This window comes from Sarcophilus harrisii, chromosome 4 (assembly GCF_902635505.1).
Source record: "Sarcophilus harrisii chromosome 4, mSarHar1.11, whole genome shotgun sequence".
Lineage (NCBI taxonomy): Eukaryota > Metazoa > Chordata > Mammalia > Dasyuromorphia > Dasyuridae > Sarcophilus > Sarcophilus harrisii.
In genome coordinates, this window is record NC_045429.1 from 455763685 (window position 1) to 455787799 (window position 24115).

General features: G+C 47.6%; 1 protein-coding gene and 1 long non-coding RNA gene across 5 annotated transcripts in view; one reads left to right on the forward strand and one right to left on the reverse strand.

Annotated features, from left to right (window-relative positions):
- Positions 1-19770: 19770 nt before the first annotated feature.
- The window catches only part of PER2 (period circadian regulator 2), a 51193-nt gene continuing 46848 nt past the window's right edge, over positions 19771-24115 (forward strand). For 2 of the 4 annotated variants that reach the window (XM_031968159.1, XM_031968162.1), the window contains exon 1: positions 19772-20005. The gene's annotated coding sequence lies outside the window, so the exon portion shown is untranslated. Of the gene's footprint in view, positions 20006-24115 lie in introns of all 4 variants that reach the window. The other 2 variants (XM_031968164.1, XM_031968165.1) reach the window with 2 other exon arrangements.
- LOC116423494 lies at positions 21056-24051 on the reverse strand. The gene is made up of 4 exons (XR_004234103.1): positions 23714-24051; positions 23448-23597; positions 22843-23014; positions 21056-21869 (listed from the first exon to the last, which is right to left on the reverse strand). It is a non-coding gene; the product is annotated as an uncharacterized LOC116423494 (long non-coding RNA).

Consider the following 24115-nt stretch of genomic DNA (forward strand, 5'->3'; position numbering starts at 1 on the left):
CCTAGAAGCTGCACCCCATCATTTCTATCTGACTCCTGGTCCCTTATAAATTCTTCAGCGGACATAACCTGAAGTCTGTGAGCTGGTTTAAAAAAAATTTTTTTGGCAACTTTATTTCAATGAAATTGATTTTTTTAATCATCTGATATATTTTTTGTTATACATTTAAAAATATAATTCTGAGAAAGGGGCTATAGGCTTCTCTCAGACTGCCATAAAGGTGAAGCACCCACAAAAAGAGCAAGAACTGGTGTCTTAATTAGTTTTTGCATTGACAGCTATTTTAATTGCTTCCATCTTTTTAAAAGCTGGGACTTTATCCTCTCTATAACTCTAATCTAAATTTGGATTATTCCTAGAATGTTATTCACAGAAAACCCTCAAATGGTCTTGATTTGTAAAACATCTGAAGTATTCTCTGCATTTCCATTATTCTTATGGAATATAAAGTGAAGAGCATGAAGGAAAGTTAAAACTTCCCCCAGGTGCCTGTAGAGTCATAAGAACTCTGTATTATATGCCTTCCATTCATGCAAATAAGCATTTGGTGTGATTCAGATGTAGACATCCTCTTTTTTCTCTTCTGACTATGTCTGATAATGGATAAAATACTGTCATATATTGAAAAGAACATGTAATATATATAAGTATATGTAATATTTACATATTAGAAGTCTGATTTACAAAATAGCTAAGAATGACTAAGTGTCACTTAGGAATACTCATATTTCTTTTTTTTTTTTTTTTTTACATACAGGTAACTAGCAATGTTCTCCACTTAAAGGCTAAATACCTTTTTCTATGCTGTAAACCAGTGTGCAAAACTTTTTAAAGCTTTTTAAGTGAACCAAAAAAAAAAAAAAAAAAAGAATGTTATCCATAGAATAAAATTATGGGATTATAGTTAGGAAAGATCCTAGAGATCATCTGTTTCAACCCCCACCCAAAAGAGGAATCCCTTCTACAATGTCAGTTCAATCACCGATTTCCCATCATCTTGCTTAAGAAAGGGTTATCTCGTCCATCCTGGGTTGTAAGATGGCATGATTGTGTCACACTCAAGGCTCCTCTCATTTCTCCAAAGAAACCCAGAGTTTTCCTTGCCCACTCAGAACTATGTGCAAACAACCTTTTCCCTTGTTGCTTTTTCTGCCCTTTGAAGCACACCAAGAATGTTCAAGCATTTTAAATGGCTCGTCCTCACCCAGCATGCCTTTCCAGCAGGTTTCTGATCAGTTTTTAGAATTCGTCCTCCCTTTCCTTCTTTCCTTCATCCAGGGATCAGTAATATTGCTTCTGGATCTCCCTCTGCCCGTCGTCATCCAATCTTCCTTTCCACGCCTCCCTCTTCAGTTTTCCTTTCATAGATGCAGCCTGAAATAGTTACTCTGCTGCCCATATTCTCTAATCTATTCCTTCTGAATAAAGTGTTCTCAGTCATTACCATATTGCAGTTGTGAGTCATATTCCACGGAGCCTCAGGAATAACTCTAAGGCTCAATTTGCATTAAGCTCCCCAAGTCCTTTCTCCGGGATTCTACTGGTTCCAGCAAGCTGGAATGGAGCCCCGAGATCCAAGGAGATCTGGGAGGAGAGAAAGTGCCAGACAATATTGCAGAGGCCTTTCAGAATCTTAGCATGTCTTCTAGGTCTAGCTCATGCAGGCCCTCTGCTTCCCTTTTATCAGTTTGGGTTTTGAAAGCATAATCTCTGGGCTACCCATGGACACCTCCGTTCAACTCTTCATCCCAGAACCTTAATCTTCCTGAAGTTTTGAAATTCTAACTTGCCTCTCCAGACTTTAGCCCTAAACTTGTTCTCCCAAATCCTACCTTTGAGCCCTAGAGACTCTTTACAACGGAGCCCATCAGTTTCCATCCATGGCTGCCATTTTTCTTATGCAACTGCCCATCTGGGCAAGACTTGTCCCTTAGTCTAAAGTTACAAGGTCTGGCAAAATGGCCTGAGAACAAAATTTGGATTGCAGAGAGCTGGATCCAAATCCTGGTTCTACCATTGCCCCCTTCCCTTGGTGACCTTAAGCAAAGTCCTTAACCCCTGGCATCCTCAGATTCCTCATCTGTAAAATGAGGTGACTACAAAGGTGTCTTTCCATCTTTTGCTCCTAGAATCCTGGGAATCTCTGGTTCCCAAACCTCTACCTTTCCTACAAAACACAAATAATTCGATTATATGTCAGGCAGTCTAATATGTGAAAGTGGTTAGGCAGCCAGCCTTAGCATCCAGAAGACCTCGGTACAAAAATTCACATTTGGTACATATTGGCAATGGGACCTGGGCATGACACTTCAGTGGGCTACCTTCTCTTTAATACATAAATTGTGGAGAGAATATTGAACTCTTATGATATGAGTAGAAGGGCTTTCTTCACCTGGGTGTTCCCGATGCCAGAGAAGTCATAGGTCTGATCCCTATCCCTGTGTTTCAGATACTATCTTAGGGACTGAGGCTACATGGACAAAATGGAACCATTCTTCCCTCAGGGAGACAATGGATGAGCAGAAAGATGTGACGTTACCTGGAAAGGGGAGCCCCTGGCAGCTGGAGGGACCCTGGAGTTTCTTAGGGAATTTCCTCATGGGTGTCACTAAGTGGCAAATGCCAGGATCTATCTTGGTCTGTTGGAAAATGGATTTTTGGATCCACTTGCCTATGAAATGAACCAGGGAGAAGGGCCTTCTGTTCCCGGTCAGCAAATGGCCGGGAGCAGAAGGCCCTCCTCACACAGGGACCTGCTGGACTTCCATTTCTGCTGTCAGGATTCTCCCAAGGAAAGCTCATTCTTGGCTGAGAGGAGAGATTCTCCTTGGGAGGAATCAAAGATGGCTCTATTTTGTGTCAATAAGAGAGAGACGCACCCTTCCTGCCCTGCCCTTCTCCCCCATAACAGTTTTTACTTCATTGTACAAAAGTGTTTCGGAATCTTCACCACCAGCACATTAAAAATGAAACCCAACCCACCAATCTTTGGCCAATGTAGAATGACTTAGATCAAGGTCTTTGGAAGGAAAGAGGAAACGTTCCTGATTCAAGATCAGAATTTTGGCCCGGGCTGTCCCTAAGCAGTCTCCAGGGTTGCTTCCTAAGCTTTTTATCCTTGAGGAATGAGAATGTGTTGCTCTGTCCCATCCCTTCGCCCTTTAATTCTGACGGGTGATCCGTCCCTGGGCGTATCTGAGTGGGTCCACTCTTCCTCCAAGCTTGGGCAGTAGGTGGGAAATTTGTAGCAAATGGGACCCCACAGATGTAGGAATCACCTAAAGGAGGGGAGAGATGATGGAAGAGGATGAATCTGACTGTTTTAAGGACGGGCCATACCTCTTTTCAACAATGAGATGATCCAAATCAGTTCCAATTGTTCAGTAATGAAGAGAGTCATCTACATCCAGAGAGAACTCTGGGAAATGAATGTGGACCACAACATAGCATCCTCACTCTTTCTGTTATTGTTTGCTCGCATTTTTGTTTTCCCTCCCAAGTTTTTTCTTTCTTTCTAGATCTGATTTTCCTTGTGCAGCAACATAACTGTATAAATATATATATACATTTGTTGTATTTTAACATATACTTTAACATATTTAACATGTATGGGACTGTCTACCATCTGGGGGAGGAGATGGGAGAAGGAGGGGAAAAGTTGGAACAGAAGGTTTTGCAAGGATCAGTGTTGAAAAATTGCCTATGCATATGTTCTGTCAGTAAAAAGCTTTAATAATATTTTTTTTAAATCTGTTATCACCATAAAACAAAGAAGAAGAAGAAGAAAGAAAAAAAGAAAGAAAGAAGAAGAAGAAGAAAGAAAGAAAGAAAGAAAGAAAGAAAGAAAGAAAGAAAGAAAGAAAGAAAGAAAGAAAGAAGAAAAAGAAGAAGCAGCAGCTATACCAGACTAACTTCATTGCTTTCTTAGATAGTCCCACGAGTCCCACGAGAGATGTTTGAGGACTGGACCAAGACTCCCTTCCTATCTTTACTGAGAAATGGAGATTCCATGCTAATATGGTTCATTGAATTCAGAACTGGTTCAGTGACTAGACCCAATTTTTATTGTTGTTGTTCAGTCATTTCAGTCATATCCGACTCTGTGACCTCATTTCTGGGTTTTCTTGGCAGAGATACTGGATCCCACAACTAGTAAATGTCTGAGGCAAGTTACTAGCTGTGTGATTCCAGGTGTGATAGGACTAAAAGAAGGTTATTGATAGGGAAAAAGATTGAACGTAAGACTTCATTGGCATAAGGAACTTCCAGGTGAGGAATCTTCCTCTACCAATATAGATCGGCATTATCTGTTACTTATAGTCTTAAAGAGTTACTCGGGGCAGCTAGTTGGTGTAGTAAATAGAGTACCAGCCTCGAAGTCGGGAGGACCTGAGTGCAAATCCAGCCTCAGACACTTAACACTTCCTGGCTGTGTGACCCTGGGCAAGTCACTTAACCCTAATTGCTTCAGCAAAAAAAAAAAAAAAAAAAAAAAAAAAGTTACCCAAATTAGAGATGTGCCTTTTCTAGTTTACAGCCAGGATGTATCAGACCTATTAACTACCCCTCCCACCTTCATGGAATTAGTAAATTTTTCATTGCTTTTAGCCAATTCATTGATTAAAAAATGCTGAGCAGCACAAGGCCAGGGTGCGCTCCCTAGGGACACTCCACTACAGATCATTGTCCAATTTGACATCAACTTATTAATAACAGGCAGCATGGCATAGTGGCTAGAGAGGAAGGCTTTGGTTCATGTGTAACCTCTGATACTTCTGTGACCCCAGGCAATGAAATCTCAAATTTGGTCCTTTTCCCTCTTAATAGCTTTCTTCTGGTCCAGTTTCCTATAGTATAAGATATTCCTTCTACCCCAGAATTATACACACACACACACACACACACCCAGAAGCCCTTGGACAACAAGAAAGGGGTCAAACTCCCCACCTCTACCACAGGCAATCAACCCAGGAGCTCAATGAGACCCTGGAAACATGCTTACCCTTCAAGGCTTTATGTCTGAAGCAGCAACATTGGAACACTTCCTCACTAAAGCCCTAGGCTGGTTAAAGTAGAAAGTCCCAGGATGAGGACCTTGGAGGCCCTGGAAGTTGGCAGTGACAAGTGTGGTATGGAACAGGGAAATCCAAGGCTCATGGATTCTGAAGTACCTTGAGCTCTATCCCAAGATGCCTTACTGAGTCCCAAAGTTCCATCATGCTGAACCTCATAGATCCAAGGAAGCCTAATTCTTGGAGGTAGAAACCAAGGAGAGACCCAACAGAGCCACCCAAAAGTGCAGCAGGGAGTGCACCTGAGAAGCTTCTAAGCCATAGGAAAAAATATTGCAAATAGATCCTCCAAAAGGAAGAGTAACACAATAACAACTTAAAGAAAAAGATTTGCTAAATAACAACTAAAATAATGACTTTTCACAAGGACTACCCAAGGAAAAAATGAAGCAAGAAATAAAATATTAAATTTTAAAAGATGCTCTGGAGGAAAAAAAATGGAAAAAGAATGACTAGCTTAGAAGCAAAAGTCATAAAACCTACCCCAAATAACAACCTAGTGTAGGAAGAAGAGGTTGGGGATGTTATTCCTCATAACTCAGGTACATAAAAAAAGTATATGAAACATGAAGGAAGAAAAGGAGTCAATCAACAGGATTACTAATCTAGTAGATGAGGGGGAATGCTGGGTAAAGTTAGATTTTTAGCAGAGCTGGTGGATTCCTCGTCACTGGTAGACTCCTCTTCACTAATGGACTTCTCACTGGTGGACTCCTTCCCACTTGTGGACTCCTCCTTACTGGTGGACTCCTCCTCACTGATGGGTAGCTCCGCCCTAATGGATTCCTCACCGGTGGGTGCCTCCTCACTGCTAAGTTTAAGCAAAGGATCATTTGTTTGAGATGTTGCAGTGAGAACTGATGTTCTGGTAGGACTGGATGGCCTCCATGGTCTCATCCAAATTTTAGGTTTTGTGTTGCTAATAGCTGTGCCCTGTATTCCTGGTAGTTTCTGGCATGCACAATTATTCTCTGATAAAAGCCCTTACTCACCTTAGTTCTCCCAAAGAGGATGATGAATGTGGCTGAGAGAGGTGACTGACTCAAGGTCACACAGCTGGGTAGGTTTTTGAAATAGGATTCTAACTCAAGTCTGACACTATACCTCCAAAAATATATCATTTTTAGCCCTTATTTTTCAGACTCTACAATACAAAGATCCCAGATTTATTAGGGTAGGTAGGCCAATATTTTCTTATTCTCTTGGCTAATATTCCCCACTTTTGAAATTTGGGGAAATAAATACATAAAACTATCTTCCAGCACCTATTTGACAATTATGAGTTAAACAAGAAAGAATTCTTAAAGAGTTCTTTGACTTAAACGAACTGATGCTGACTGAAGTGAGCAGAACCAGAAAAACACTATACACAGCAACAACAAGATTAATCAGTGATCAATTCCCATGGACTTGGCTCTCTTCAACAAGGAGGGGATTCAGGCCAGTTCCAATGGTCTTGTGACGGAGAGCCATCTGCCCCCAGGGAGAGGACTGTGGGAACTGAGTGTGGATCACATCAGAATATTTTTACTTTTTTGTTGTTTGCTTGCTTGCGTTTTGTTTTCTTACTCATTTTTTTTCTTTTTTTATCTGATTTGTGTGTGTGTGTGTGTAGCATTCTAGTTGTAAAAATTTATAGAAGAATTACAAGTGTTTAACATCTATTTGGATTATTTGCCATCTAGGGGAGGGAGTGGGGAGAAGAGAGGGAAAAAATTTGGAGCACAAGGTTTTGCAAGAGTGAATGCTGAAAATTATCTATGCACATGTTTTAAAAATAAAAAGATTCTGTAATAAAAGAAAGAGTTCTTTGGGAAACAAGGGCCCCAATGGATACTGGGCAACTGAGGAGAGTTGTTCACACTGATGACTAGATAGATAATGAGAAATAGAGGGAAGCAGGAGTTCCATCTGGAGATGTCTCCTGTAGTTCCTTAGAATTAGATGTCACTGAGGAGGCTCCTAGTCTAGTTTCCCAGAGCCCCCAGCGGGTGGCAGCAGCGTTGCTCTCGGAAATAGCAACAGGTCTGCCAATTCTCACCAAGAATTGTAGCGTTGCTCAGAGATTGGAAATTTTACAAATGGAGTCAACAACCAGGGGCAGCAGCCGCTGTTGTGCCTTTCTTCCCAGCTGTGCGATCTATGGCCACTCTAGACTGGGGCCGGAGCGGGAGGCAGTTCTCCCTTGGTGCCTCAGAGGACTGTCTTGTATGAAGAGTTCCCAATGGAGATAGCCAATGGAGCCTCCCATGGGACTCTGATTAACGCTTATTTTTGGTGATGGTTGTTTGTCGATTCAGTCTCGGCTGCTTCTTTGTGACCTTGTTTGGATCTTCTTGGCGGAGATACTAGGCGGGTTTGCCATTTAATTAGGACTGAACAACAACTGAAAATACTTGCACATTTAATGAAAACCACAACAACGGCCCCCCCGCATTTCTGTGGTACATCCAAAATGCTTTCCCCTCACTGTTTTATGTGCGCTTCCCAAGGGCCTGAGAGGGCAGATGTGAAATTAGTTTCCTTTCACAGAGAAGGAAACCACAGGAAAGGTTAGGTGACCTGTCCATCACGCAGAGAAGGGTCAGAAATGGGGTTTGGCTACAAGGTCAGCTCTTCCGCCATACTACACTTACTCTTGCACTTGGTTTATTTACTTAGGCCTCAGCCTATGATTTCATTGGCACAAAGAGCTCCCAGTGAGGAAATTTCCTCTGGCAGCTGACCTACAACTTACCCTCTTAGAGACTTGTTGGTTCATTGAGCAGCTCCGTGGCTTTTGCCACGATCAGACCGTGTCAGAGATGGTCCTGAATGTTCCCTAAGACTTTCTGATTCCAACATTGTCTCTCTCCACTGTATCATATTTAAAAATGTGGAGGGCAGACTCTATCAGCAGGTAGGGTCCCTTGGATAACTAAGGTGGGGTGATAAGTGCTCTGCCTCAGGACACTGCAATTTAGAAGGTGCTGGAGCTATTTGCAATCCTTTAGCAGCATAGAATTAAGCATCCCAGGTGAGCTCTTCCCCTTCCCTGCCCCACCTTTACTCCCTCACTCTTCCCAGCAGTCTTAGAAGCTGTGGCCTTGCAGGAGGCCCTCAGGGACACATTTCTGTCAGCCCTGACTTCCTTCTGCCAAACCTTTGCTCCTGGGATTGGTTTTGCCCTTGAGATTTTCCCATTTTTTGTGGAGACCCAGGTTTCCATAAATCCAGGGGGTTTGCCATATTGTACCAACTGGCAGCCATCATGGAGCAATTTATCAAAGGGTCTTGGGGAAGTTGCTGCCTAACTCAGAATGTGCTGCTTCTCCAGGGGCCTGGAGGCATGATGGACTTGGGAAGAACTCCGGGGCAGGAAGCAGCTGAGAAAAGTCAAATGGCCAACTGGACCTGGACCTCGGTCTAGCTTCTCATGTCCTTGGGGGGAAAAGGGCAGTAGAAAGAACACTGGATTTAAAGTTAGAGCTGGGTTCAAATCCCAGCTCTGCCATTTGCTAATTGGGTGACCTCAATCAAATCGTGTCCTCTCTCTGGGCCTCAGTCTCTCCATCTGTAAAATGAGAGGATTCTTCCCTTCCATTTACCTTCAACCTCACAAATCAACAAACATTGAACACCGGGGCTTGATTTATGGTTTTATTGTTTATTTTAGTATTATTTTATATTATTTATTTAATAATAAATTATTAAATTATAATAAATTAATAAATTATTGATTTTGAGACTTTAGAAATTGATGGAGAACGTGTTACTGATGCAGTTCAAATATCTGGTTTCTCCCTAAACCACCCAGAGTCGGTTGTTAAATGTTTATCAGCCCATGCCTACATTGGCTTTAAGTCTATAATCTTGAGCCTGGGACCCTTGTCAGGTGCTTTAGGGCCTAAATCTCTGCCTTTCACTACCGACTTTTGTTTGTTGTTTTGTTTTGTTTTTTGTTTTATTTGTTTTGTTTTGCTTTTGTTTTGTTTTTTGGTGGGGACAATCCAGGCAGAGTGACTTGCTATTAAGTGTTGGGGGCTGAATCTGAACACAGGTCCTCCAGCGCCTGGGCTCTGTTCACTATAGCCCACTTTGCAGCTTTATGGTCATCATCCCCCTTTCTTCTTTGGTAGAACTAGTGTTTTTACTATCCCAGACTTGTACCACTCGCCTCCTCCCTTTCTGATTTCCTCCAGTGAAGCTCAGCTCAAGCACTGCACTTATGGGCAGGGTTAGCGAGGAGGCATTGCTGAAGTGAGGAGGACCTGAGTTCAAATCCAGACTCAGGGGCTTGCTAGCTGTGTGACCCTGGACAAGTCATTTCTGTCTGCCTCAGTTTCCTCATTTGTCAAATGAGCTGGAGAACTGTCATCTCCCTGGTTCTTCTTCTCCTCGGTTCTTTCCCACAGCCTTCCATAATGAGCAGAGTGGGGGGAAGGGGGCTTCTTCTAGGTCTTTTGATATTTCACGGATCTAAGGGTTCAAATCCAGCCTTCTATGCTCTGAGCCCCTGCTGCATAATGGACATGGTACCAACACCAATCTAGATGGAGAATGATGGTCTAGAGCAGGAAAGGACCTCAGAGGTCAACTAGTCTAACCCCGCCCCCCATTTTGCAGATGAGGGAGAGGGGAAGGGGCTTAGCCTAGGTCATGTGGGCAGACAATGGCAGAGTCAGGATTTGAACCTGGGCCCTTTGGGGTCACCAGCTGTTTTTTCTCTTTCTCCTTCACCAAATGACTGATCCACAAGCAAATCCCTTCTCCTCCTCCCTCCGAGCCTCAGTTTCCCTCATCTGTAAGGTGAGAGGGTCAGCAGTCTGGACCCTGCAAGTCCCAGGTCTTAAAATCCAAGACCCCAACGAACTCACCCAAACTGTGTGTTATTAAAACATCCCCGCACCAGCCTCCCTGGCTAATGCTGCACATACAATCTTAGTGACTCAACGGCCGGGGAGAAGTGAGCCAGACAATATCCAGGCGACCGGTACAACAATCCCCAAACAAAGCCGTGTAGGCTGAGGACACAAAGAAAGTCTGGGACTGGCACCATGCCCAGGACAGAGTCACCCTGCCCGTCCCTGCCTTCCTAGACTCCAGATCGTGCTCCTTTTGCTTCTCCCTGGCTCTCAGAGGATTTCCAGCAGACCCGGGAGGAAGAGAGAGGCGGATTCGAATCCTGAGCAGAATGGAGGGAGCATGTCAGGATCCCAGGGAGAAGGGGTTGTCTGGAGGGTGACTCTGTGGGAAGAGATTCAGAAAGGGGAGAGTCAGCTTGGCTGGCAATGGGCTGGCCTAAGTAAGGAGGCTCCGCCCGGATCTCAGCTGGATCTACACCCCAACTAGTGCTAAAGGTCAAGCTTCAGAGTTAGAAAGAGAAACCATAGGGAGCCACCGAATGTTCCTGAAGGAGGCTGGGTGCCGGGACAGTTCTGCGCGCTAGAGAAATAACTTTGGCAGTCGTGGGGAAGATGGTTCAGAAAGCGGGAAATTAAAGGCAGGATAACACTTAGTGGACTCCAGGTGAGAGGGCACAAGGGCTACAAGATGACGGGGGCTGCCCAAGCAGAGGGGAGGGGGCTCACCTAGTGATGTTGGGAGGAAGAATCTACAAGAATTGATTGAATATTGGGGAGCGGGTGGGGAGCATGAGGAGTCCAGGCTGCTGCAGCAAAGATGGCCAAGCTGGAAGACTGGGATAACCACAGCATGCTGGGCAGAGCAGGGGAAGTCTGGGAGAGCCCTGGCTGTAGGAGGGAAGCAGGCCACTTATGTCTGGGTTTGAGATGCCCAGGAGACAAGCAGGGGCCCAGGGGGCAACAGCTTGGGAAGGGAGGGCCGAGACCAGGGGCCTGACTGAGGTCAAGGACAGAAAGGCTGTCAGCAGAGTAGAGGCCCTGGGCTGATAGGAGGTTTCCACCTCTGCCAGCAGGCTGCAAGAAGAAGGCTGTGGAGAGTGGGACTCTCCCGGTCAGGCTCCCGGGATGGGAAGCCAGCCTACAAAGGTTGAGGAAATGAGTGAGAAGGTCACTTGTCCTCAGTCACACTGCCTTATAGGGAAAGAGTGAGGCTGGGTCTCCAACTTCAAACCTAGCAGGGCTAGGCTGGCACAGAGCTTCCCATCTGGACTTGGACTTGGGAAGATCCTGAGCGCCAATCCTGCCTCAGAAGCTGGGGAGCTGTGTGATCCTGGGCCTCAGTTTCCTCATCTGCCAAATGGGGATAATCATAGAGCCCACCTTGTGAGGATCAAATGAGGTGATAATTGTAAAGTGCTCAGCCCAGTGCTGGGCACAGGGTGTGTGCTAAGTGGCAGCCACTATTATTAGTGTTTCAGCCAACGCAGGGGCCCGTCTGAAAGGGGATGGGCAGATGTATCGGTCAGGAGCGGGCAATCGTTGCTGGAGGGGCCCAGTCCCAGCATGCTCTGGGCGCTGTTCTTGGATGGAAACCTCCAGAGCCGTGGAGAGGGGAGAAGTTAAGTGGTCCTGATGTCATATAATCAGAAGCATTTACAGCAGGAATTCTGGTGTGTGTGTGTGTGTGTGTGTGTGTGTGTGTGTGTGCTCACATGTCCTGGAATCCTCTGGAAGTCTGGGAGGTCTAGCAACCCCTTCTCAAACTCATGTTTTTAAATGCGTAAAATACACCAGATGACAGTGGAAATCATTTGTATTGGAACACAGTTATTAAAGGATATTAAAAAAAAAATTCATGGATCCCAGATTTACAGTGAATGGATTCTCAGCTTGGTCACTAAGGCGAGGGAGGCCCCCAGAGTCCTCTGGTCTGAGGTACCAGAGCCCCGAGGATGTCTGACCCAGCAGCCTCCGGAAACTGTCCTACCTCCCTTTTCTCTCTTCACTGGAACCATTTCCCTTTGTCCTCAGTGTTTTGCTCCTGAGAGCCTCACGTTCCCTGGCTGACTTTGAAGCTGGGATTTGTCAGTGTCCTCTCTTTCTCTGCTGTTGGCAGGTCTCGGGAGGAGGCTGGAGCATTCGCAGGATGCGCAAGGTCCGACTGGGGGCAGGGGGAGTGCGGTAGAAGGGGCTGCCTCTGTGAGCTGAGAGGGTCGGGCTGTGACCTCCGAGGTCCTTCTCAAGCCATAATTGTAGTGTTCCATCACACTAGGGGTCCCACGGGCCTTGGGGTGGGGTTATTTCAAGGGGAAAAGAAAGTGTGTTCTGAAAAGCCAATTTACCATCCCATTGTCCATCTAGAACATCCTCCTCGAAGAACTGGCTGCAAATTATCTGGCTCATCTGCTCCTTCGTGGTATCAATGACCTCCATCTTGACCCCATCCCATCCAACAAGCATTTATTAAACACCTACTGCATACAAAGGTAATGCACTCAGTTTGGGGGATACAAAGACAACATTTACACCATCCTCATGCTCATTCAGCGACCATTAGGCCACAGGCTTTGAATAGAATTCTTGTAATGTTAGCATTCCATCTCCTACCTCAAAAGAATAATTACTTTGTAGGGTTTTTTTTATATCTTTATTTGTTTATCTGGGTGTACGTATCTCCCCATAGCCCCATATGAGCTACTTGAGGACGGGGACCATTCCATTTATGGATCCCTAGTATTCCAAGTATTGAGTACAAAGCCTGACACATAGTAGGATGCTTAATAAATACTTGTCAAATTAAATTGAAATGAAGTGAGTCACTTTTGAGCCAGGAAGGGAGGAAGGAGTGAGCAAGAAATCATGGAAATAAATATTAAGATTGTGCTTGTATGGATGGAGCCAAGCGTCTACCTCTCCTCAATCAGGCTGCCTGAGATTCTTTTCAATCATGTTAAGTGAAGGGTTTTCTGCATGTCATTTAAGCCAGGAAGCTAGACAGTGCCACGCTTTTAGAAATCATAGGAGAGTAAATGTAGCTTCTTAGCGACGTAAACCGAGGCTTTGGTTACGCTGGGGAAAATGACAGAAAAGGTCAAGTGGGCAGAGATTTAATCTTTGGAGCTTTTAGGGGATTATAGTGAAGATTGGTACTTGACAGAATCAGTTCTCCTGGAAGCAATTTTCTTGTCTTTTTCTTTAAATATATGGAGAAGAAAATTTAAAATTAATATTTAATAACGTATGTCTATTTACATATACATGCATATGTATTATACATACACCTATATGTATGTATGTATGTATATGGCCTCCCTCTAGTAAAGGTAACTGATTTAACTCTGAGGTCAAGGGTTTTGTTATTAAAGGAGATGAGAGGAGCCAAAGGTGAACTGGACAGCTCCAAGCCCATTTGGAATAGGCCAGGGATATATTGGGGAGAATCCTTAATTGGTCCCCATTTCTCTTGCTATTTGCCAGAGTCTTTTGGCCCCCAATGTCTCTATTCTTTGTTGATTCACCCAGAATCATTCTTTCTCTCCTTAAATAAAATTCAAAAAGAAGGTAGAAAACAAAAAATATCACTATTCACTAAATTATATCACTAAATAGCACTAAAAATTCAAAAATATATTCTACCTGAACAAAATGTTTGAGAGTTGTCTCAGAAGCCCCCCCCCTTCCTCCTCTTACATTTATTTCTATATTTTGATGAGGCAATTGGGGTGAAGTGACTTGCCCAGGGTCACACAGTTAAGTGTTAAGGATTGTTAAGTGGATTTGAACTCAGGCCCTCCTGACTCCAGGGCTAGTGCTCTACTCACTAACTGCCTCCTTTCTTCTTCTTAGGGAAGAATTAGTCATCATGCAGCTTTAATGGAACCCAGCCAGGGTGGCATTAATAAAAAATGACTGTCTTTGTGCCTTCAAACAGTTTATATTCTAACCGTTGAGGGCCTGACTCATGTAGGGGAGAGGTGCCCGAGAAAGGGAGCTTTGTGAAGGGGAGGTGAAGGGAGAAAGGAGCAATCTTTAGGAAGGGCAGATGGTGAGATGGAGGATAAGATATGAAGATGGTACCCAATCTGGGACCTAGAGCCCACAAAGGAATAGAGGGATCGGGGATTGAGAGATGCTTAAGTGGCTTGCCCAAAGTCCCCTACGTCATAGAAAGTAGAACAAGCCTTAAGCTTCGATCCCTTGATCTAAGAAGGGATTTGAATCCAGATCTCCCTGGCCCCCATTTTAAAAATCTACCCACTATGCAAATTAGAAATTAAAATTCTTACAATAGAAACAAGAAATACTGGAATTAAATTCTGTGTTCCAAATCTTTTAATCAAAATGAAAACTAAAATTTTAGCCATGGAGCAGAGGGTGCAATTATAGTGGAGGGCACTAGGTGGCGCTGCAGTGGATAGAGCCCTGAGATTCATCTTCAAGAGTTCAAATCCAGCCTCAACTGTGTGATCCTAGGCAAGTCACTTTACTTTGCCTCAGTTTCCTCATCTGCAAAAAATGAGCTGAAGAAGGAAGTGGTAAACCACTCTAATATCTTTGCTAAGAAAACCCCAAAAGGGATCACAAAGAGTCCGACATGGCTAAAATGATTGAATAATGACAATTAGAGAAGAAACAAGAGAGACATTGAGACAAGAGTGGGTTGGGGCAGGATAAATGGGTGTGGATTCTTAATGGGAAGAGGAAGAACCCATTGTTTTTACCTGGTTTCCAGGTCCAGACTGAACACAACAAGGAGTCATTGCATGCAGGTACTCCAAGAGCTTCTGGGTGTAGGCTGGGCGGAAGTGCCTGAGTTTGTCACTGGGACAAGTTGCTTCAGGGAGTACTTACTTGAATGGCAGGACTTTAGGTGTTAGAGGAGTAGAAAAGAGGGACAAGTGCTCTGGAGTCAGCCTACCGGAGGCTAAGAGAACAAATACTGACAGATTGCACCAAAGGAGGCTGGGAAGTTGCCTACGTTTGCATCTGTCTTCTGAGACAAGGCCAAGGAAGGCCTCAGAAAACATGTAGTTCCCAGGAAAATAATGGAGATGTTGCTAATGGCCTCGGGCTGCTAGATGTGGTTCAGCAAGCCAACTGCTGAGCAGGGAAACCCCTGCTCCAGTTTCAGGGTCCCTAAGCTTCCTAGCCTCTCCCTCTCAATTGTCCTACCTGGAGGATCTAGGAGAGGAGGATGGAAGGAGGAGCTGTCCCACCTGCATCACCTGGTTGACCTTTTCCAGTTACACTTGCCTTCTTGCTTGTCCTTTTGGAGTAGATTCCACTTTCCACCTCCAATCTTTGCCATCTGTCTTCCATGCTCAAATCCACCTGTTCCTCACCTCCATTTCTTCATTGGCTTCCTTCAGTGCTCAGCTCAAGACTCACCTCCTACTTGATGTCTGTCCTGACCACCTCACCTGCTAGTATCCATCCCCGTTCACTTTCTTAAATAACCCTGAATTTAATTTCATTTTTTGGTTTGGGGGTTTGGGGGAGGCAATCAGGACTAAGTGACTTCCTCAAGGTCACAAAGCTAAGTAAGTGTCTGAGGCCAGATTTGAACTCAGATCTTTTTGACTCCAGGAAAATACCCCCCCAAAATGAATGAACACTTTTGATAGTGGTGAGATGAGATGTGAGTTCAACTAAGAAAGAGGTTTTATTCTCACCCAAGATCAAAGTCTAGAGGGAGGTAAATTGAAAACAGCTTCTCTGTGGATGCAGATACTACAACCTGTTTTCTCTCTATGTGTCTAAATTGGTCTGAAGCCCTCTCTAAGAAGACATGAAGAATATCTCTCTTCTCACCCTCACCCAGCAGAAAGCCTAGTATTTTCTCCACCAACCTGGCCAATGCAAAAATGGAAATTTAAGCTACATATGAATAAAAAAGCATTATTAAGGGCTTTTGTTGTTCAGCAGTGTCTAATTCTTTGTGATCTGTGTGGGGTGTTCTTGACAAAGAGATTTGTCATTTCCTTCTTCCATTTATTTTACCTGTGAGGAAACTGAGGCAAACAGGATTTAAGTGACTTCTCTAGGGTTACACAGTTTATAAGTGTGTAAGACCAGATTTGAACTCTTCTCGACTTCAGGCAGCACTTATCCACTGACTGTAGCTGCCTCACTATGAAGGGCCTACTAGGTGTCAAGCACTATACTAAGCTTTGAGGCTAAAGCAGGACAATCCTTGCCCTCAAGGAGCTCACATCCGAATAGAGAAGGTCATACTTCTAGAAATGTGGTGAGCTACCCTGCAAGCTTTGGCCTGGGAAGTCATAGCGATGATGGCTGGAATAGTAGGCCTGTCCCACACGCACTTTGCACAGGGGGTGTAGTGTTTGTTGATTCTCAGAACAAGATGGAGTTGTATGGGAGCCAAGCTCCCAAGCTATAAGCAAGCCAGGGAAGGAAGCAGAGGAGAACGTGTGTCTTCAGAAAGCTGAGAGCCCAGGGCTTAGCTTTCCCAAATATGGTGGCTGGGCTCTGGTCTCGAAAGAGGGGAAAAATACATAGAAGGCTTGAAATAGCAAAGAGGCAGAAAGGGGGCGGTGATACCATCCAGTGGGAGCTGTCAAAAGACGAATGGGCTGCATCAAGAGTTAGGGGTTCCTCCTCTCTAGAAGTCTTAAATAAACGAATGAAGTGTTTGTGTGCCAGACACTGCTAAGTGCTGGGGAAACAAAAACCAGCAAACAAGACAGTCACTGCCATTCTAAGAGAGAAAACAACAACCCAATAAAGCAAAAACCAGACAAGCATTTTATGAAGGATATTTGAGGGGATCCTCTTTCAGGGAGACATCATATTAGATGGCCTCCATGCTCTATTCTGTCTCTAATATTCTGGGATATGTTTTGTCCCTTCAAGCTAACCTCTAACTCTTTGAAGATATAAGGTCAGTATCTGTCTTCAATCTCCATCCCTAATGATCTAGGAGAGTCCTGTGCGCAGTGGCCACTTGGTCTCGGACAGTGGAAAGGCCACAGAATGGTTCTGGTCTCTAAGCCTCTATTTCTTTTGAGCCAACCTCTGGCCATTCCCAAGCACCTCTATTTGTGGCCAGGTCATTCCCATGCCCCTGTTGGTTCCCTTTCTCCAGCCTTATTTCTATGACTCACTCCTGAAGTCAACTCATCCTTCAAGTAGAAAGTCTCCCCCAATTGAATCTCTTCTTTCTCCTGATGGTCAATTCTTTGTGTCAGAAACACACACTTTTATCATTTTCTTTTATTTGGCCTTCTTCGCTCCCCAATCTGTGAACTTCTTAGAATAGGGAAGGCTCCCAATGATACCACTATTAATCTATGGCCTCAAAGACATTCGAGAAAGAGGAAAAGGGCCCGTAGGGACAAAAACATTCATGGCAGTGGGTTTTGGAGGTGTCGAATAAGGAGGAACAGAGTATGGCCGTCATTTAGGGAGCAAATTAGGGCATGTAAATGGAATGGAATACTTCCTACCATAAGAAATGACAGATCCAGAGAAATCAGGAAGCTTTCAATGAACTGATGTGAAATGGAGTGAGCAGAACCAGGAGGACTATTTCCCCAAGGACAGCCTTGTGGGAAAGAAAGACTTCAGAACTTGGATCAATGGATTAAGTTCAGCTCCCGAGGACCAATGAGTGACAGAGGACAGAGATAGATGAGACACATAGTTTCTCACACAACCAATATGGATGTTTGTTGGAGTTGAGTGATTTGAGGGAGGATGAGAGGAGAGAGGGAATGATGACAGTGATAACCAAAAAAAAAAAAAAAAAAAAATCAGTGAAGCTTTCTTTAAAACCCACACAAAAAGAACAGAAAGAGGGGGAAATAGACCAGCAGATAGAATCAAAAAAGCATTCATTAAGCACTTACTATATACCAGGGACTGTGCTAAGCACTGGAAAGCTTTATAAGTCATATAGTGAATTTAGTATGCACTTAAAAAAAATAAGCTGTCCAAAGCTGAGATCCCCAGCTTCACACACAGGCCTTTTGGGATATGGAAATGTTCTCACTTGGTGGCTTAGGTCAAGTTTAGGATAAGACTAATTTTAAAAGATCCTTATGCTTCCCCCTCCCGCTTTGTATTTCTCAGGTTCCCCCTGAAGTCCTGCAGATTCGCAGAAGCCTGGCAAGATCCTTGGTTTGTTTAAGGGACCGTGGGGAGGGAAGGGCTCAGGGCTGAACGGCTCAGATGGAGCCACACAATCCTGGACCCTCGGTGGTCATTTGAAGCACCGTTTATCTGAAGCAGCGTCCATCCCCCTCTTAAATTCCACCTCCTGCGTGAGGGGAGCTGAGGATACCGGAGGACACTGACATAGAGTCCCTCCCAGAGAGGCGGTTACATTCTCTCGAAAGGAGAAACAGTGTAAATAATGAGAAACAAAACAGACACAAAGTAATTTGGGAGGTTTAGACGGAAGGCTGCTGGCAAGTGGGAGGCTGAAGGAGGCCAGGGAAAGTGAACGTCCGGCTGGCGCACGAAGACCCACAGTATGGAGGTGGGAGGGAAGCCATCTCGGGCTCTCTCCTCTCCTTGGTCCTTTGTCTCCCCCTCTTTCTATTTGCACTGCTTTGTTTCCCACCTTATCCACAGAACCTGGCCCGCTGGCTCGCACGGAACAGGCGCTCAGGCAGGACAGCTCAATCCCGTTCAGTTCTCTGGGGCCGTGGGAAAGGGTCTTCTTCAGGGGGAGTTCGGCGGGACTCGGAGGCTCCGGGCTTCCTCTTGGCCCGCAGCGGGTCACACTCGTTTTCCTGCTGGAAGCTGGAGACGCGTCCGGGCCCTTGGCAATCAGCGGGGGTTTCAGGCACGTAGTCGGGAAGAGAGGAGCGGAGGAGACCCCCTCCCTCGGGCAAGCTGGTGCTTTCCCAGAAACTCCGTCTGGGAAAAAGGTGCCTCAGACGGGAAGCTCCGACGGGGTTAGGAGAGCTGTCCTAAGGCCACATGCGCAGGACTCGAATCCCGGGCTTCCCGCCTGCCAGCGCAGCGTCCTCTCCCGGGCTCCTCGGGGAAGAGAGGGGGTGGCTCGATCTCGATGCTCTTGTTCTATCGCACAGTAATTATTAGCTGGGATGTCTGGTCTGGGGCTCAGCACCTTCAGGAGGCGGGAGTTCGAATCCTGCCTCACGGGCAGGTGCCTGGGGGGGGGGGGGGGTAAGGCGGAGATGTGCGGGTAACAGTGTGGGGGGGCGTTACGTAAGCCCCGGGAACGCCCCTTGCACGGGGGCCTCGCGGGCCTCCCTCTGCCGCGCTCGCTTCCCTCCCGCACCGGGCCTGGGCCGTACACCCGCGTGTGCGCACGTTATACCCGGATACGCCCCGGTCAGGGTCAGGACAGCGCTACAAGGCCGCCCCCGCCCGCCCCGGAGGCCCCCGCTCCCGGTGCAGCTCCGCGCTCCCCGCTCCGCGCAGGCGGCTCGTCCTCCCCCCGCCTCCCGAAGGCGGCTCAGCCCACGCCGAGTCGCGGCTCCAACCGCAGCCTCCGTCACGCTGACGTCAATGGAGCCGGGCGCGTCCCCGGTGGGTGGATGCGGGGGCCAGTCTTCGGGTCTTCCCCCTCCCTTCGCCTGCCTTCCTCTCTCCCCCCCGCTCCCAAATGGACCGACCCACTCCGCTCCCCTCTTCCTCGGGAACGCCGAAGGCTCTTGAATGAAGCAAGCCGGGGAGCGGAAGTGGAAGGAACCATCTGGTAGGCCCCGGGGGAGCCCCGCGTGTTCATTGAAGGGCTCAGTGCCGGAGTGAACATGGTGTTCCATGTGCGTCTTATGTAAAACGAGCGACAGGCAGCTCAGCCAATAGGCGCGCGGAACTGGGCGGGGTCCCCGCCCCACTATGCAGATGAGCCGGGGCTGCCTCCAATGTCGGGGCGCGGGGGGCGGGTCCGGCGCGTGCGGTCACGTTTTCCACTATGTGACAGCCGCCCGGCCTCGTAGCGCTGGCGAGCGGCGGCCGCGTCGCGTCGTGTCCGTGTCCACCTCAGCCTCCGCCTCCGCCTCGAAGACAGCCGCTCGGGCCCCGGCCCCGCTCTTGCGCCGCCGAATTTCCGCGCGTCGTCCCAGTGCCGCCGCCGCCGCCCGGAGAGCCTCGGTGAGTGGGGGCGGGGGGGGGGCGGTCCAGACGGCGGGGAAGGGTCCTGGGGGGAGGGGCGCGCCGCGGGGAAGGTGGAGGGTCTGGCCCGGTGACGTCACCGCTCCGCGAACTCCGGCCTGCAGAGCGCTTTGGGGGGCGACGCGGCTAAGGGGACGATGCGGCTAAAGGGGCCCGGCGGAGCTGCGGGGGGTGGGGGAGCCGGGGAGGAGGGGTAGGGGAAGGTGTCGGAGGCAGCACACAGCCGGCGCCTAATCCGGACTTGTTGCGGAATCCCTAGAAGCGAACTTGTTGCTTCCTCCTTCCCGGAGAGCGCAAGCCCCTGGAGGCGGCTCGGAAACTCTTCCCGCCCGGCAAACCTTGACCCTGAACCCTTCAGCCTCAGTTTTCTCCTCCATGAAATGGGGGCAGTCCTATCTGTGCGCAGAGCGCTGTGCAAATCATGACGCTCTTGCTAAATGCATGTAGCGGGAGCAGAATGCGCGGCGCCCGGAGCCAGGGGGCCTGGGCGCTCGCTCCCGTGACCCGGAGCCTCAGGTTCCTCCGCACAAAGCGGGGGCGTCGGCTGGGCTCCCACGCAGCGCCAGCCCCGGGCTCGCTGCCACCGGCTGCGGTTTGGGCCGGCGGCGGGAGCCCGGGCTTGGGGTCCGGGGGATCCTCAGGGACCTGCGCACCCCGGAAGAGTCAGCACCTTTCCTAGAAATCTCGATGCTGCTCCTGGGGGGATGCCCGGCCCTGAGAGGCTGAAACCCGGCGATGTTTGGGTAAAGGGGCTTCTCAGAACGAGCGAGCCACCCTTCTAAAAGGGTCTGGCCCCTAGAACAGTGCCTCTCCGTGGCCAGAGAATCGCATGCATTTGTATGTGCAAGGAAGCTTATTTTCCATGAAATCAACGTTGCAGGGACCATCTTTTACCATCCGGAATCATCCACCAGTCCCACCCAATTCATATTACTGTCCTTTTTCAACCTCATTTTCAAGAGGAAGGAACCAAGGAGATCCCCCCAGATCCCGATCCGTGATCAAGGATCATTTGTAACTCACAGAAGACAGCTAGGGGACAGAGAGGCTGTGACTTGCTCAGAGCCACAGACTTGGTTTAAAAAGGGGGGGAGGGCGGAGGAGACTCCAGAAGTCTCTGCTTGAAGGGCCAGTGTCAGAAATGAAAATTCAGGGTTTGTGGTTTCTATAACAGAAGCAGGTGTTTCTTGGAGACACAGGCAAGAACCAGCTTGCGGCTGATTCATCCTGGGCCAGTTTCCTTTAGGTTCTTCCTACTGTTGCCTTATCTGTAAGATGAACTGGAAAAGGGAACGGCAAAGGGCTCCAGGATCTCAGTCCAAAAGGGGTCAGAAAGAAGAGTCGGATATGGTTGAAAACAATGACTGAACAGCAAGAAGCTGGTTTGGGGGACTGGAGGTGCGTGGGTTTTATCCCTACCCCTTGTGCTGACTGAGCCGCCTCAGAGAGATGAATGGGAGAGCTTCTGTCCTGAGGGAGGGAGTGCAGGACCTGTAGGCTTGTGCTTGGGCCCAGGGCTGTGTTTGTGGCTGGAGTTTGGAGGGTGCATCCGGAAGCCCCAAATTTTAGGGGTGAGAGTGGATTCTGAGTTTAGTGAAGATCCCGAGTCACAGAATCCTTTTAAACACCATTTATGCGCCTAGAAAGATGTGCAGAATAGAGAGAACCGCAGTTCTGTGGTTCTTTAATTCTTACTTTCTGGAGCTCTCCCCAAGAACCAGCTCTGGCTGCTTCCTTTTATCTGGGTCTTCAGCCTCAGTCTCCAGCACCTGGAACAGCACCTCTTGGTGGTCTGCAAACCCATGGCCAGGGCAGCTTTCCTGGACTACATTTGTGGGGCTGTCTGTTTTAAAATCATTGAATAGCCTAAACTTATTAAGTTTAATTAAGCTGATGGCTAGACTGAGTTTACAAAATGACTTCTTAAGAGTTATTTCTTGTTGAAGATGGTCTTCCTCCTGGGCCTGTCAGCACACTGCTAAGAGTAGTCATGTTCCCCTTACAGACCTGAAACTTGTCCATCGAGAAACTTCCTTTCCTTAGAATGAAGTCAAGGCCCAGGAGGTGATTGGAGGAGCTTCCTCAGGAGCAAAGTGGACTTTGCCAAGGGCAGTCACTCGCTAGAGGCCTGGACTCCCAGCCTGTTTATTCTTCACTTACACCCTGTTTTAGCAAGCATCAGGCTGCCTCATGCCTCTCTTTCTGTATTTATTTCATAGGCTCTTTTCCAGCTAAATCTTCCCTCTCCCTGTTTTCTGATGCCTCCCCCAAATTCTCACACATGTGTGCATAGACACACATACATTTACACATGCAGACATTTCCTCCTCAGGTTAGTTTGCATGAGTATGTGTGTGTATGTGTAGGTACACATGAACACAGGCACACTATTCCCTCCCCAAATTTACACACATGCATATATAGACACACACACATGCAGACAACATTTCCTCCTCAGGTTAATTTGCACAGATATGTGTGTGTGTACACATGAACACATACACCATTCCCTCCCCATATTTATACACATGCATACATAGATACACGCATACATACACACATGCAGACATTTCTTCCTTAGATTAGTTTGCATGGGTATTGTGTGTATATACATGAACACACACGCCATTCCCTCCCCAAAGTTTCACACATGTGTACATAGACATGTATTTACACATGCAGACGTTTCCTCCTTGGGTTAGTTTGCACAGGTATATGTGTGTGTACACATGAGCACATGCACACTATTCCCTCCCCAAATTTACATGCATGTGTACATAGACACCCATGCACACACCATTTCCTCCTCAGATTACCTTGTGTTTGTCGCACTTTTTCCTCCTCGGGGTATGGGGAGGGACACCATGCACAGGAGCACGCCATTTCCTCCTTGAATGTTCGTGCATGTGTGTGTGTTCATGTGCACAATACCCACAAGCACATGGGCCATTTCCATGATAAATTTCTCCCACAGCAGAGTGTCAGCTTCTAGAGCAGGAATATTTTTCCCCTTTTTTCTTTTCGCTTGGGATATTTTCCCCTTTTTTCTTTTCGCTTGGGTGACTGGCAGCGTGGAGGGAGTCCAGACGGTCCTGGCAGGGCTGTAGTGCCAGTCGCCCCCTGTCTGCCCTCCATGCCAGACTTGCCCATAGAGCAGATCATCAGCTGGCCCTTGGCCATGGCGCTGGTACCCATTTGTGCCCATGTGAGCTTTGGCCATTAGGTGGCAGCACAGTCAAGCCTCCTGCCCGGTGGGCCGGTCACCCGGTGGTGGCCAGTGAGCATGTGTGGCTTGCTTCCCTCAGGGCCGGCCGTTCTCTTGGCTGCATTCTGACAACAGCCGCCCCAGGCCGCTCCCCCTCCCAGCATGCTGAGCCCCTCTTTTCCCCCTTGCACCGGCCCTCTCTTGGCCCCCTCTTACCGTCCGTCTCTCCCCAGCTCCCATTCGGGCGGTCCTCAGAGCCCTCCCTCCGGCATTCGGAGAGCTTGCTTCTGGGCCTACAGCAGATTAGACATGGGCAGTCTGCCAGGGGTTGCCAGAGGTTGGCCCATGGGCAGCCACTTGAATAGCCTGAAAGAAAGGTGAGAAGACATTCTCTTAAGAGCCCACTCACTGCTGGCCGGGACCTCCCGGCAGGTATATGTAGCCTGCCTGTCTTGGTACTTAATCATCTCTTATGTACACACATTGATTAGACACCTGCTGTGTGCACTGAGCTGGACAGAGCCAGATCTTCTTGTTATGCTCAGGGACTCTTTATTCTAATTGGGGAGGGAATCCAAGTGAGCTGTAGGCCTGGGGAATGGGAGGATGGGGGGCAAGGGAGCCGCTCAGCCCAACCCTGTCCTGTAGCTCGGGCCCCCAAGGCTCAGCTGGAGCAGGAGCTCCCTGCACTAAGAGGGTACTTGGGGAGTCTGGCAGGGGGCTCCCCAACAGCGTGGGTGCTGAGGACCCCATGTTGTTTGCAGGGGCTGCCCTGGTGTGGGGGAGCCTGCACAGCCCCCTGGCTGCTGGGTTCAGGGGTGTTGAGAGTTTCCTTTGTTACCCCACTGTTGCCATGGGAGGTTCTGTTTGTTTATTTCACATGG